This window comes from Colossoma macropomum, unplaced genomic scaffold, assembly GCF_904425465.1.
Source record: "Colossoma macropomum unplaced genomic scaffold, Colossoma_macropomum, whole genome shotgun sequence".
Classification (NCBI taxonomy): domain Eukaryota; kingdom Metazoa; phylum Chordata; class Actinopteri; order Characiformes; family Serrasalmidae; genus Colossoma; species Colossoma macropomum.
The window spans coordinates 24,649,396-24,664,173 of record NW_023494787.1 but is presented as its reverse complement, the minus strand read 5'-3'; positions in this window follow the sequence as shown (position 1 = coordinate 24,664,173).

Below are 14,778 nucleotides of genomic sequence, written 5' to 3'. Positions count from 1 at the left end.
ACAAGAAAAGTTGTGAAAACTGTTGAGGAGAGAGCAATTCACATTGTTGTGAGAGAAAAAAAGAGAAGAGAAAAGATTTTTTAATTTTCTCTTGAAGCGAAAATGTAAAGCAAGTTGTTCACTGGAGTTTTACTGATCAGCATGAGCATTAGCATTAGCTAATCACTATACTAGCCATATCATTCATTAGCTAGAATTAGCCAACATTTTTAGCACTCTTCTTGGAGATAAGTCTGTGCAAGAGATTTGTAGCTCAGCATAGTTGCATCCAGGGGCATCGCCTGTCCGAGGTATCTGGCTCAAAAACCCCAGAATATTTTTTAATCAGCCCTGAAACTTAGAATGTTAGTATGTCACATGTTTCACCCCAGCTCATTTGCACATCACTCTCATCATCCATGGTTTGATTCTGGGGCACATTTGCCTATTTCACAAACTCCAGAGCTATTCTAAACGCAGCTATAGATAAGAGAGAGAGACAGAGAGAGAGAGAGAGAGAGAGAGAGAGAGAGAGAGAGAGAGAGAGAGAGAGAGAAAGAGAGAGAGAGAACAAGAGAAAAAAGTGAGATTGCATGAAATTTCTGTAAAAAAAAAATCTGCTACACTACAAAAACACGGTCAAGACACGGTTTTCCTGAATGAATATTTAGAATTTTGAAGTGTCAGTGAAATATATAAATCACTGAAGAGTTTCAGTCCAAAATGCTGCAAACATTTTGGATTTAACAATTTTTTTGAAAATAATTTGAGCTAATGTATAATAGAGAACATATCTCTAATAATGGTGGTTTTAATCGTGATATAGCATTAATATGTCTTTTATGTGTAAAGCCCACTCTCGGTAACATGTCATGAAAAAAAGACATTTCTTGAAAGTGGTCTAAAATGCTTTTTTGAACAAAACCCTTCAACTAGAGACAAATTGTTCCTCTGTTATCAGGTCATTTGAGAAGAGTGTGTAGAAGAGGTGGTTGATGTGGGAGAAAGGAAATGTGGAGAGGACTTTCAGAATGGCTTTATTGGGAAAACGTGTTTTTGACATTTTTTTTATTCTGCCACAAGCGGTGTTCTCACTCTTCATTTCTTCTTTGTTTACAGCCCAACGATCAATTCTGAATTCCCATGTGTATTCCAATGTATAGATCTGCATATTGAATAAAAAGGTAAAAAATGCACATTTTACAAGTTCATTAAAAAATAAAAATAATGAGGTAAGGATACCTCATAACAATCTGATCTGCACTGAGCAGATCTTTACCAGCCCAGCCAACACTCCGGTAACATCCACACCTGATCTCATTTACACATACCAATTAAATGTTGATTGATATTGCTTCGTAAAATGTTTTTGTTATTGTCATTATCATTGCAGTAATAATAATAATAATAATTATTATTATTATTATTATTATTATTATTATTATTGTAATAATAATAATCATTTCTTACACCAGTCTCATGTAAAATGTATGATGATGATTGTTTGCAGTAGGTGAATGGAGCTCCTTTTCTCTGAGGGTAATAACGTCAGTGTGTGCTTTAGATCCGCTACCCCAGCTTCACTCAGAAATCAGGATGGCACTACTGCATGCACTTTCATGAATACCTAAGCAGAAGGATGAAGGAGCAGAGGGTGAGTGAAGGGAGTGTGTTTTGTAGGTGATGCAGTAGTGTTGCCTGGACAAGCTTCACCCCAGAGCTCAAATCAGCTCTACCATACCAGTTTATGCATTTAGAAATATTGTCACAAAACACTGCATCTCCAGAATGGAAACAATGAAAGTAATAATAATAATGACAAAAACATTCTGATTTCATATGTTGTAATTTCAGAAAATTTCTACTGGAGCATTAAACATGAAGTGTTCATACAATACACAGGGCAGCTGGAATTTCTGAATAGTGTACAAATGTATTTTTGTACAGTAACAAAGTTTTCATCTGACAGGGACGATATGTTTCAAGTAAAGATAAATTCATACTCAAATAAAGGTATTAATACTTGGCTAAAATAATGAGTACTAAAACCAGTCAAGTAGTTAGGAACTAATGGTAAATCTAGTAACTTCTTAGGAAATCCAGCATTTATCCACATAGAAATTGAAGTCTGTTAGACTCTGTTCTTCTCTTTTTTGGATTCTTTTGTTCAAAAATAAAAAGCTAAAGCTCCAAAGCCAGAGGTGTGGCCAATCACAAAGCAGTTCAGAACAAGCTAAACGAAATGAAATTAAATACAAAAAAGGAATTAGTAACTAAATATGAATGGCTAATGTGTAACTGAGTAAAAAAAAAAGCATATCCCTTCACTCACTAATATACTTGAGCAGAGGTAAAAGCACAAGCCCATTTCCAAAACAGTTGGGATGCTGTGCAAAATGTAAATAAAAACAAAATGCAATGATGTGCAAATAATTTAAACCCTATATTTAATTGAAAATAGTACAAAGACAACATATCAGATATTGAAACTGAGAAACTTTATTGTTTTTTAAAAAAATATATGCCCATTTTGAATTTGATGCCAACAACACGTTCCAAAAAAGTGGGGACGGGGGCTACAAAAGGCTGGTAAATTTGTGTAATGCTGAAAAAAGGACCTGGTGGTTGATTGGCAACAGGTCAGTAACATGATTGGGTATAAAAAAGCATTCCAGAGAGGCTGAGTCTCTCAGAAGTAAATATGAGGAGGGGTTCACCACTCTGTGAAACACTGCACAATCAAATAGTGCAACAATTCAAGAACAATATAAACATATCAACATAAAATAGCAAAGAACTTTTGCTTTTTATCATATATGGTACATAGTATCACTAAAAGATAATCTAGAGAAATCTCTGCATGCAAGGGAAAGGCCAAAAACCAGTATTTGCTGGCAGTGATCTTTGGGCCCTCAGGTGGCACTGCATTAAAAAAAGACATGATTCTGTAGTGGAAATCACTGCATGGGCTCAGGAACACTTCTGAAAACCACTGTCTGTGAAAACAGTTTGTCACTGCATCCACAAATGCAAGTTAAAACTCTAAAACGCAAAGAAGGAAGCACATATAAAAAAGATCCAGAAATGCTGCCACCTTCTCTGGGCCCGAGCTCAATAAAAATGGACTGAGGGGAAGTGAAAAAGTGTCCTGTGGTCCGACAAATCAACATTTGAAATTCTTTTTGACAATCATGTACACTGTGTCCTACAGGCTAAAGGCCACTCAGTTTGTTATCAGTCACCGTTCAAAAGCCAGTATTCATTATAGGGGTGCATTAGTGCACATGGCATGGGTGATGTGCACATCTGTGAAGGCACCATTAATGCTGAACAATATATACATTTTTTTGGCAATATATGCTGCCCTCCAGATGACATTTTTTTCAGGGAAGGCCTTGCTTATTTCAGCAAGACAACACCAAACCACATTCTGCATGTATTACAACAGCATGGCTCCATATCAAAAGAGTCTGGGTGCTAAACTGGCCTGCCTGCAGTCCAGACCTGTCACCCACTAATAACATTTGGCACATTATGAAATGAAAAATATGACAAAGGCGACCCTGAACTGTTAAGCAGCTGAAATCCTGTACCAAACAAGAGCAGGAAAACATTTCACTTTCAAAACTACAGCAGTTGGTCTCCTCAGAGTGCTGTTAAAAGAAGAGGTAATGAAACACAGTGGTAAACATGTCCACATCCCAACTTTTTTGGAACATCTTGTTGGCATCAAATTCAAAATGGGCATATATTTTTCAAAAAACAATACAATTTCTCAGTTTCAACATTTGGTATGTTGTCTTTGTAGTTTTTTCTTTAAAAATATGGTTACATGATTTGCATATCATTGCATTCTATTTTTATTTACATTCTGCACAGCGTCCCAACTTTTTTGGAAATGGGGTTGTTTTATGAGTTGAAAATATGCAGAAGCGTACAAATCCATCAGTATTTTACTCAAGCACATGTTCTTACTACCCACTTGCTTATTTCCTACTTTTCCATTTTAGGCCTCTGAAGACATGCCATTATTTTGTGGTTCATCGTTAGCATCTCAACAAGCCCTGAGCCTAACCCTTTTTTGTCTTTGGAGAAAATGAATAGTGTTTTTCGCTAACCTCCATCTATTTGTCAGTCTATGTAGTTGAGAGAAAATACTCTCTTGACTCTGTGTGTTCATTCTCTTGACTTCCCCTTGGGCTCAAATAGGGGTCGGTCTTCCTAACTGGGTCTATACTAAATTTAACTAAACTTTCCACTACACCAACAAGTTCAGATGTCTATAAATTGTGTTCTACATACATTTCTCTGGTGGGTATCACTGTGCAATTCAAATTATTGTTGTTAAATAGTTGCAGAATAGGAATATACCTACAAATACTCCTGCACATTGAACTGACATCATAAGACCTCCAACTTCACCAAAATAATCCATGTCAACGAACAGCCCTTGTGACGTGTGGTGGTGAAGTTGCATGTAGCAATATTAGCATTTTGACTACTTATTGGCCTTGTAATTAAATAAAAAGATCCAGTGATGTTCAGGGAAAAGGACACACTAGACACAATTAATTTTTCCAGTCTTCTTTTTCCAGTGTAAATGGAGAATCTGATTAATTTCACAGTAACTGTCCTGTTTTTTTTTTGTTTTTTTTTTTGCTCACTGGCAACCCAGTCATTGAAGAGTAAGGTTCAAAAGTATGTGTCTTCAAACACCCTAGTCAAACATCTAACTCGCTGAACACAGATGCTGAGGGCCTTATGCCTGCAGAATATGTTACATGCCTCAATGAAGAAACAGAAGCTGAGATAATTGTACCAAAATGATACACATGCTTTCTCCAAAATGCAGAGTATTTCAGCCATCTGGTGTGTCTGCAAATTCTTTACTGGGAGACTCTCAGCCAGCATATTCTTCTGCATCAAACCAGAAGAGCATGCTGAGGCCTCTGGGTCAATAACCAGACCATCGTTCAACGCCAGAGACATGTATGTTCATTTGAGGCTTTGGGCAAAATCCCCAACACCCTCCCAACCCCTCCCCACACACCAAAATGTGCTGTATGGTCAGTTCCTGTGTTCACCATGTATTAGTCCATGAGGTAGTTACGTTTCCACCATTCATGATTGGAACTGTGAAACAACATCTGTTCTACTGTATATCACTGCACAAAAAAAAGGATTTTGGATCATTTCTGTTGGTACATTCATCATGAAATTTTCATACAATGTAATGGGCAGCTGCTGTGCCCAAATTATATAGTTATGAGCCCTATTAGTCCTATTTTGTGTTGCTGGGAACACAAAACATTACAAAGTTTATATCCTATATTTTTTTGTGTATTTTAATTTTCTTCCCCTGAGGACCCCTTATGGCATTTACATGAATTTATGTAGCAAAAACAGTCAGAATTTGTTTATACATGAAACATTTGAAAGTCTTGCAGTTCCAACTTTTATTTATGCCTTAGAATTATAGGCTGTTGTTTTACTGTGCTCTAAAGAATGATCTCTATGGACACAGTCTTTGATTCAAAAAGGTGTGCCTCGTTCAAAAAGCACTCTTTTTAACTTTAATGTGAATGGGTGGAGCTAAACGTAAATACATTGGTTATTGTGACATCACAAAAACAGCTCATTTAAAACAGGGTGATTATATGAACCATAGAGTAACGATTTTTACACAATGTTTACATATTACATCTCATTTAAAAATAACAAGGAAATGTGGTTTCCATTATATGGGCTCTTTAAGAGACAGCTAAGATAAATAAGGACATTTACTCCCCTGGTTTAAGTATTTCTGTGTCATTAACCCATTACAGCACATAACAATGGTGAAAAAATTGAGGTGAAACACAAAACTTGATAACTTCAGTTCCCATGTTCCTTCTGTACCCAGTGGCAGGGATTAGGAAATATGGTAACCAGGGAAATGAGATTGCTTCTGCCGCCACTGGCCCAAGACCAGGGGGTACATAAAAACATAATCCTGATGTGTGTCATCACTTTGTGGCCCCAATGTGGCATCATCACTTCCCTGCTGGCATTCTTTCTGAAGCATGCTCACTTAAAAATCCAACTGCAAACTTCACAGTCCAGAGGGAATACATTACTAGTAAGCTAAAACAGTGGAATTCTGCAAGATCTTTGGCAGGGTATTCATTGTTGAATAGAAATGTACTGTATATAGGCACAATGCCGTTCCCTAAAGTCATGTCTGCATGCGCCAACAATGAATGGTGTTATTAAATCTTAAAGTAGACACTGTGGTCATTCCAGACTTAATGTTTTCATTATGAAAGCTTGGTGGGGTTGTACGATTAACCAATAAATAAGCTACAACAGAAGCCAATGACACAAATGACTGAATGTAAAAGTCAATATACTTCCATTTAGGCCTAAAACCATAAAGAATGATACACAATGCTTTATCATTGCATACAATGATTTGAAGAGATCTTCCTTCAGATAGAGAGGTCAAACATATTTCAGTTTAAGTGTGCAACACAGAAACAAAGGATTTAGAGTGAGAATTTAGGTGAAGAAGTTGGAAGGGTCCTAATGAGGTTATTTAATAGAGCTTTCGACTTTACATTTCAAGGACAATAGAGTAAAATCCTTATAGGAATGACGTAAAGCAAACGCAGTCTACTATTAGGCTGCTGAATTCATTTGGGATGATCAGACTAACTAGAAAATCTTGCTGAGCTGATGGACTTTCAGAGCTCAGCTCTACTACCCCCCAAGAGACTAACCGCAGTGATTGACCACCCTTGTAGCGTTGGCCTTCGATTGCCGCCACTGTTTTGGTCAATCTGTCATCCTCTGGCAATCAGTCACCTGTGGAGCTGCGTGTATGAGCATTGGCCACCTCCAGTCTATCAGCTTCTCTGGTGCGTCCCAGAGTGCGGCGGCAAAATCAATCAACTGATTCAGTCCTGTCAGGGGAAATCTGATTCCATCTGATCAATACTCCACTCTTAGAGATGCTCTGGTGGAAAAAAAAAGAGAGCTATGGCTTGCGACGTGATTCCCGCACCCATATCTTTACAAGAGCTAGAAGCACGTCCTGTGTTTACAACACTATGCTGGGATTAGCGCACCCTTTGTAAGAAAGGCTCACAGAATTGGTTAAACTTTGAAAGGTGGAAGCTCTCTTAGAACAGCTAGTCATTATCTGTCACTCAGTCTGCCCAAGGAAGCTATTGGACACCAGTCCAAAATCCATACGTGACCTTTTTAAACTTTGGCCTTACCCACTGATGGCAATTCTCAAGATAGTTATCTCAAAGCAGGAAAGAGAGATTTAAGCTCTTAAAGGTTGTGCAGTGCCACTTCTCCTGGATCCGCAGCCCTTATTTTGAGACCAAATTAGGTATTATCAGGTATGTGACGCATTCAATTTCACCAATAACCTCCTGTGATTCAGTCGACATCTAACATCTTCCTCCTTCCTCCTGTGCTTTTGAAGCTACCTTCAGTCTTACATTTTTTAAATTCAGCTCAATACAGCACTTCTTAGGCCTATGCATTATTGATTGTGTTATCAAACGCATGGCACATATATCTTCCACCTTCACTCCTCAAAAGTTCTATCAGAACTTCTTCAGCACAGACACCTAAAAGTGAATAATTTGATTACTGTTCAATAATGTAAAACTTTGTTAAGAGATTACATTGAGAGTCTAGGCTTGGCTGCTGGAATGGCTTTTCTTTAATCTTTTGATCCAAAACATTGTTAAGAACAATAACTTGAATTTGCTTATGGATTCAGTTTTTAATTTAAAATGCAAAACATAACCCATTCATAGCCAACCATTAAATTTAGTATTGTGGCGGCTGCTGTTTGCTCCATGTTAGAAAAGGGCCTTTAGGGGCATGGTATTTAAAGCTGCGCTGCGTGCTCTGTCCCCTCCTCCATGAAAAGGACATTGTTGCTGTTGTGTTAATGATGTTGTTTGTTAGTATAGAATGTGTTTGTGTTGTTGGTGTTTTATTGTGTTCAGCTTTGGTGTTGGCAAGTGTGTTTGTAGTAGTCACCGTCAATGGGTATTTTCATTTTATTAAGTAAAATTTTCTCACTATACTAGCAGATAATCTAGCTGGTTTCAAGCCAGGGAATCCATTCTAAGAGCCAGAGAAAGCCATTTAAATAGGACAGATTTACAAAGCCCAGAGGATGGAATAGTCCAATTGTCATATTTTCAGCTGTTTAATATCATAAGACTAAAGCAAGTATTGAGGGATAGAAGTGCATATGTGAGAAGGTGCAGTACACTGTGTGCCTTAATGCTGTGCTTGTGATACATTAGAAATTAACATTCAGTTTACTAAGGCTGTAGCTAATCATGCAAACTGCACATAAGACCACCTATGAACTGCAGTTAAAAGATTCAGTGAAATAGCACCACTGTCAGCAATCTCAGAACAAAGGACAAAATGTATGTTTAGTGATAAACAGAAAGTAGCTCTAATAAATTTCCCCCCCCAGAACATTCCACGTGTGTGATTGTAAACATCTTATATGTAATTCTACTGTTTCTAGAAAACTAGAATTCAGGAAACATTAATATGAAAAGCCAATGCCATATGAGTCACTAGGTGAGCTTCAGAGTTCTGAGAGTTGAAATAACATTGGAAAATATTCTTGATAACCCTAACCCTGACCTCTATCTAGCTGCTATGACTGCTGCCATTGTTAAAGGAAATTTTCCAACCACTACCTACCACTAATTTAAAACTGTCTGCTGAAATTCAGCAAAGTGAATGAAATACTTCAAATATCTCTAACTTTTTTTTGCATAATCCTCCCTAAAATGCATATATATGTGGACAGCAAACTCGCATTGCCATTTATGCGGCACATAAAGTTCACATTTAGGCCTATATACTGGTATTGTACATAATATGCATGCTTTTTTGGGCAGAATATGCCCTATTTTATGGGGCATACAGGGAGACCCAACCCTACTCCTGGAGAGCTCCCCTCCTGCAAAGTTTAGTTCCAACCCTAACTTAACATACCCCCTCTAATATCAGCATGTTCTTCATCTCAATGACTGAATCAACTGTGTTAGATTAGGGCTGGAACTTAACTTTTCAGAGTGAGTAGATCAAAGACCCCTCCTCCATGAAAAGGACATTGTTGCTGTTGTGTTGATGATGTTGTTTGTTAGTTTAGAATGTATTTGTGTTGTTGTTGTGTTGTTGGTGTTTTACTGTGTTCAGCTTTGGGGTTGGCGAGTGTGTTTGTAGTAGTCACCGTCAATGGGTATTTTAACCCCTTAAATCCCAGGCTTGATACATGTTATATACTAAGGCTTATTATTCAGTAATTACAGGGGTTTCAAAGCAAATGGTCTGAGCTATTCTTAGGTTATAGACGTGTATATTAAAACTTTGGGCCTGTCAGTGGGACCTGGCCATTTGAGGGGATAAGGAAGTGGAAGGGGATAGAAGTGACCTTCCCTACCATTCTGACTATTTGGTAGTGTTTTTGTGCCTTGTTCTGAATAAAGAGCATGTTTCAAGCAGTAATTATGACCTGCCCTGACTCTTCTTCTGCACAATGCCACAGTCTGATGAGGGAAAATGATACAAAATTTGTTCTGATCGGCAATTTGTAATGCTGTACCTTGGATGAACACCTAACAATACCCAATTAAAGTTTTGTGACAAAATGTAACTTTCATGTGGTTTTTTTTTTTCACAATCAAATTTGTAGTTTCTATTGTTTTGTTAAAAATCAGGGGTGAACATACTGAATTTGGTGTGTCAAAAACATTTTAGCCACATGATTTGAAATATGTCCTCAGATTTTTGCTAAAACAAGTTCAGAGAACATATGGATCACATGACATTTAAAATTTCAGATGTAGGCATTAATGTGCTAAAGAATGAGTTTTTAATCAATGCTTATCATTTTCCAAATGGGCAGTGATGACTCAGATTTAAACTTCCACATATACTGTATTCTGAACAGTGACTGAATCTATAAAATATCATGTAAAAACACTGCAGAAACTGTAATGCACTGCAAAAAAATAGTATCTTGTCAAGTAAAATTATCTTAAATCTAGTTGATATATCCAATATATCTCCTGTTGATATTGTTGTAAGCTTATTTTAAGATTATTTAACTTACTGCCAAACATTTTTTACTTGTTTTAAGTAATTTTATCAAGCAAAATTATCTCACTTTATTGCCAGATAATTTTACTGTTTTTAAGAAACGTGCCTGAAACCAGCTAAATTATCTGCCAGTATAGTGAGACAATTTTACTCAATAAAATTACTGAAAACAGGTAAAAATTGTCAAGAAATGAGCTAAATTATCCTATAATAAGTGCACAACATCTCAAAATAAGAAATATTAGATATATTAATCATCAAACGTGTTGTATATAAACTCTGCATCTATAGTATTGTAGTATTACTCATTTTGTTTTGGTTGAAAACAAAAAGGTTAAATTCTTGGAACACCCAGCAGAGAATTATCAGATTTACTGTCTCTGTGGTATTGAGGTACATACCTCCAAGTGAACTCTCCAACTGGTTAGGCCTTAGTGAGGTAGGCTGAAGCCCTAACAAGTCAACCACTTGTTAATATAATAATATAATATAATTTGGAAGTGACAGTGGAGTTTGTGCTCAAGCAAGCTCAGAGAACATATGGACCAAATGACGTCAAATTTTAGATATAGGCATTAATGGGCAATAAGCAAATGTTAAGCATGAATCATTAATCAATGCTCATCATTTTCTAAATGGGCAGTGATGACTCAGATTTAAACTTTCATATAGATTGTACTTTGAACAGTGACAATTCTTAATGCCAAAATATTTTATGTTTTCAAGTATCATGCAGATTTTTCTTCAAGTGTTGGATTTAGGGGTCTTGCTAATGAAAATTTCATGCGCTGAGTGGTATGTATTGCTTTCTACATCCTGCATCCCTACTAAACCCTGTTTATCCACCTGGGTTCTGCTCCTGAGGCAGGCAGATATAAGGGATTAGAGAATTTGATGAAACATACCCACTAACCTTGCATAAGGAGGACTGGTGCTGAATGGATAGACTGTATCTGTGCATTCAGTAAATACATAAACACAAGCATTGTGATTTATTCTAAGCCACTGTGGGATTATTTAGTTTTATTTCTTCTCTTTGTCTTCCTGGATGCACATTCACTCACAAGGCTTGATTCCATCTACTGTCTTGGTTGCATTCCGGCTATAATTAAATAAACCCTATCTGGATGCTATAGTGCACGTGGCACCCAGGAAAAAGGAAAAGAAACAAAAACACACATACTTTCTTGACACTGTACATGAATTCACACTGATATGGTCTATTACCTCAGCCTGGAAAAAGCTTGTTGGTCTTTTTATCTCAATATGTTTTCAGAACAATCTCAGAATAAGATTTCAGAAAAAGCCAAGAAATCCATTCTAAAAGCCAGAGAAAGCCATTTAAATAGGACAGATTTACAAAGCCCAGAGGATGGAATAGTCCAATTGTCATATTTTCAGTTGTTAAATATCATAAGACTAAAGCAAGTATTGAGGGATAGAAGTGCATATGTGAGAAGGTGCAGTACACTGTGTGCCTTAATGCTGTGCTTGTGATACATTAGAAATTAACATTCAGTTTACTAAGGCTGTAGCTAATCATGCAAACTGCGCATAAGACCACCTATGAACTGCAGTTAAAAGATTCAGTGAAATAGCACCACTGTCAGCAATCTCAGAACAAAGGACAAAATGTATGTTTAGTGATAAACAGAAAGTAGCTCTAATAAATCCGCCCCACCCCTCCCCAGAACATTCCACATGTGTGATTGTAAACATCTTATATGTAATTCTACTGTTTCTAGAAAACTAGAATTCAGGAAACATTAATATGAAAAGCCAATGCCATAGGAGTCACTAGGTGAGCTTCAGAGTTCTGAGAGTTGAAATAACATTGGAAAATGTTCTTGATAACCCTAACCCTGACCTCTATCTAGCTGCTATGACTGCTGCCATTGTTAATGGAATTTTCCAACCACTACCTACCACTAATTTAAAGCTCATTTTAACTGTCTGCTGAAATTCAGCAAAGTGAATGTAATACTTCAAATATCTCTAACTTTTTTGCATAATCTTCCCTAAAATGCATATATATGTGGACAGCAAATTCACATTGCCATGTATTGCGCACATAAAGTGCACATTTAGGCCCATATACTGGTATTGTACATAATATGCATGCTTTTTTGTGCAGAATATGTCTCATTTAAAGGCATACAGGGAGACCCAACCCTACTCTTGGAGAGCTCCCCTCCTGCAAAGTTTAGTTCAAACCCTAACTTAACATACCCCCTCTCTTTACTCTGCAGAGTGAGTAGATCACCAGGGGCATGGTTGGCACCCCCTGGCTTAGTATAGCTGGCCCATAGTTGTTTCAGTTGTAGTTTCTTGTCACACTGCTTCCTGAAATAACACATGAGATGGAGGGATAGGAGGCTACTCAGAGGGGAGCCCTCAGGTTCTTCTAGGCCTAATGATTTCTTTGAAATTAAAAAAATACTGTAAATAAATAAACTCTAAGTATAATATTGTTGTAGTACTTTTTTTGTTTTCATTGGAAACAAAAAGGTTAAACTCTTGAAACACCCAATGGAGATTTATCCAATCAAATTTACCTACTACAGATTTTGTGGTATCTAGATAGATACAGCCAAGTGAGTTCTGAATTGTTTAGGCCTTCACAAGGTGGGCTAACGAGTCAAATTAACCACTATTAGAATTATGAAGTGACGGTGGAATCAACCAATCATGTTTTGATTTACAGTGGGTTGAACCAACATTGTCCTAGATACATAATTGACTGTGAATATATGGTAGCCTAAAAAAATGATGGTAGCCTAACCAATACATTTCAGTCAATTGTTAGAAATGGAATACAGTAGCAGCTGTATCCTAGGAGTCTTTACTGAAGGATTCACTGGACAACTGCTACATACAAGATGAAATATATGTTAATGTCTGTTACGACCTTCAAATGAAAAATGTTCATGCAAATCACTGTGACATACTTCTAGAATCCATAAAGATGCTGTCAGAAATTAGCATGATCATAGAGGTGTTTTTCCCTCGTTTGTGATTGAGTTTTGACATTCATGGCTCAAAAATAAGACCTAGCTCTAGCAGTCACAGTTCACCACAGGTGCTACTGTACCACAAACACACTCCCTCAACCTCTTCTGTGCAATGTTGTCTGAAAAGCTGGCATCAAAAAAAAAACATTGGAGGACATTATTTGAAATACAGCTGAATGATGCACACGCTTGCATAAAAGTCTCCATGAATCTTAAATTTCTACATAAAATATCACTGTACTACACCAAAGACTTGGTGGCCTTCAAGACCACTACAGTTCAACAAATCGGCACTGAGACCACACAGTCTTTCTGAACAACGCAATGGCATGGCCTGTGGCTCTGACCGTGCACTGTGTTGATGTCTTTGTCAAGTGTTCACAATGAACTTGCCATGTCCGATGAGACTCAAGGAATTGCACTGGGAGAAGACATTTCGCAGAACACACCCTTGGCGTCGCCCAGCTTCTGAGTATCCATAACACCTGCTCACATTTGGACCAGTCAAATAAAATCATATCATCAACAAGAGCATGCTCGGCAGTTTGTCCTCTCGTCCTCCTTGCTTAAAGTGTGGAACTATGACGCAGGCACCCCTAGTGCAAACCCTATACACACACACATCTATGCTCTCATACACAACAGAAGCACTGGAAGTTACTTCTTGCTGAAGTGTTTCTTTTGACCTTGGTTGTCTTGTCGTATTAGTTAGATCAGGCATGATGCCTGAAGGCATTGATGTAAGTGATGCGATACGCAGGAAAGCGTGGGATGGGCTTGTTCTGTCGAGGGTTTGTAGTCACCATGTGAAATGGATAGGGACCACTGAGACAAGTGTGAACACTGATTCATCGGATGTGGTAAACATTATTCGGCCGTCTCCAACCTTTCACTTATGGATTTTGTGGGAGAGAAAGAAAGAGAGAGAGAGAGTGCTTGAATCAGCAAAGATATAGAATCAGTCAATGAATTGTTTGACTGCTGGAGTCTTCCTGCAGAAAACATCCGATGTGCTCTTTTTAACATCACCACCCCCCTCCCAGACATCATATTTTACCAGTATTGCATCACCGGTCCAGCATGCTTTAGCTCTTTATGTGCAGAAGTGGGAAATGGCAGAAATAGCAAGAGAAAATGGCAACAAGCCAAAAAGATCTAAAATAAACAGCTCCTTCTCACTCGTCGTCTCAAATACATTGGAAACAATGGGCTTCATTCACCATTATTTTCCAATTTTTTTTTCTTAAATTTGTTCTTAACGAAGGTCCTAAGAAAAAGTCGACATCAGATTCATGATGAGTTCTTAAATCGCAGAATTGTTCGCACCTTTGTGCTCTTGAGTGAGTGTAGATTCTGTTCCTAGAAACAAATTCCAAATAAGAAAACACAGGTGAATGTCAGAATCTTTGAGAAAACTGCATAAGTGGGTTTTAAGAAGAAATTTCTTTTTAAGAATGGTTGGTGAATGAGGTCCAATGTTTTTACTCATAACAAGCAGAATGAATGGATTCATGAGATGGTTAGTTAACTTCAGCTGAACTTTAAGTTTAACTTTAGGGAAAGCCCAAGGCTTTCATAAATCTCAGCATGTACAGAAGCCACAACATGCAGGAATAAACAAGGTGTACTTTGGTAAAGCAGGGAACCAAAGAGT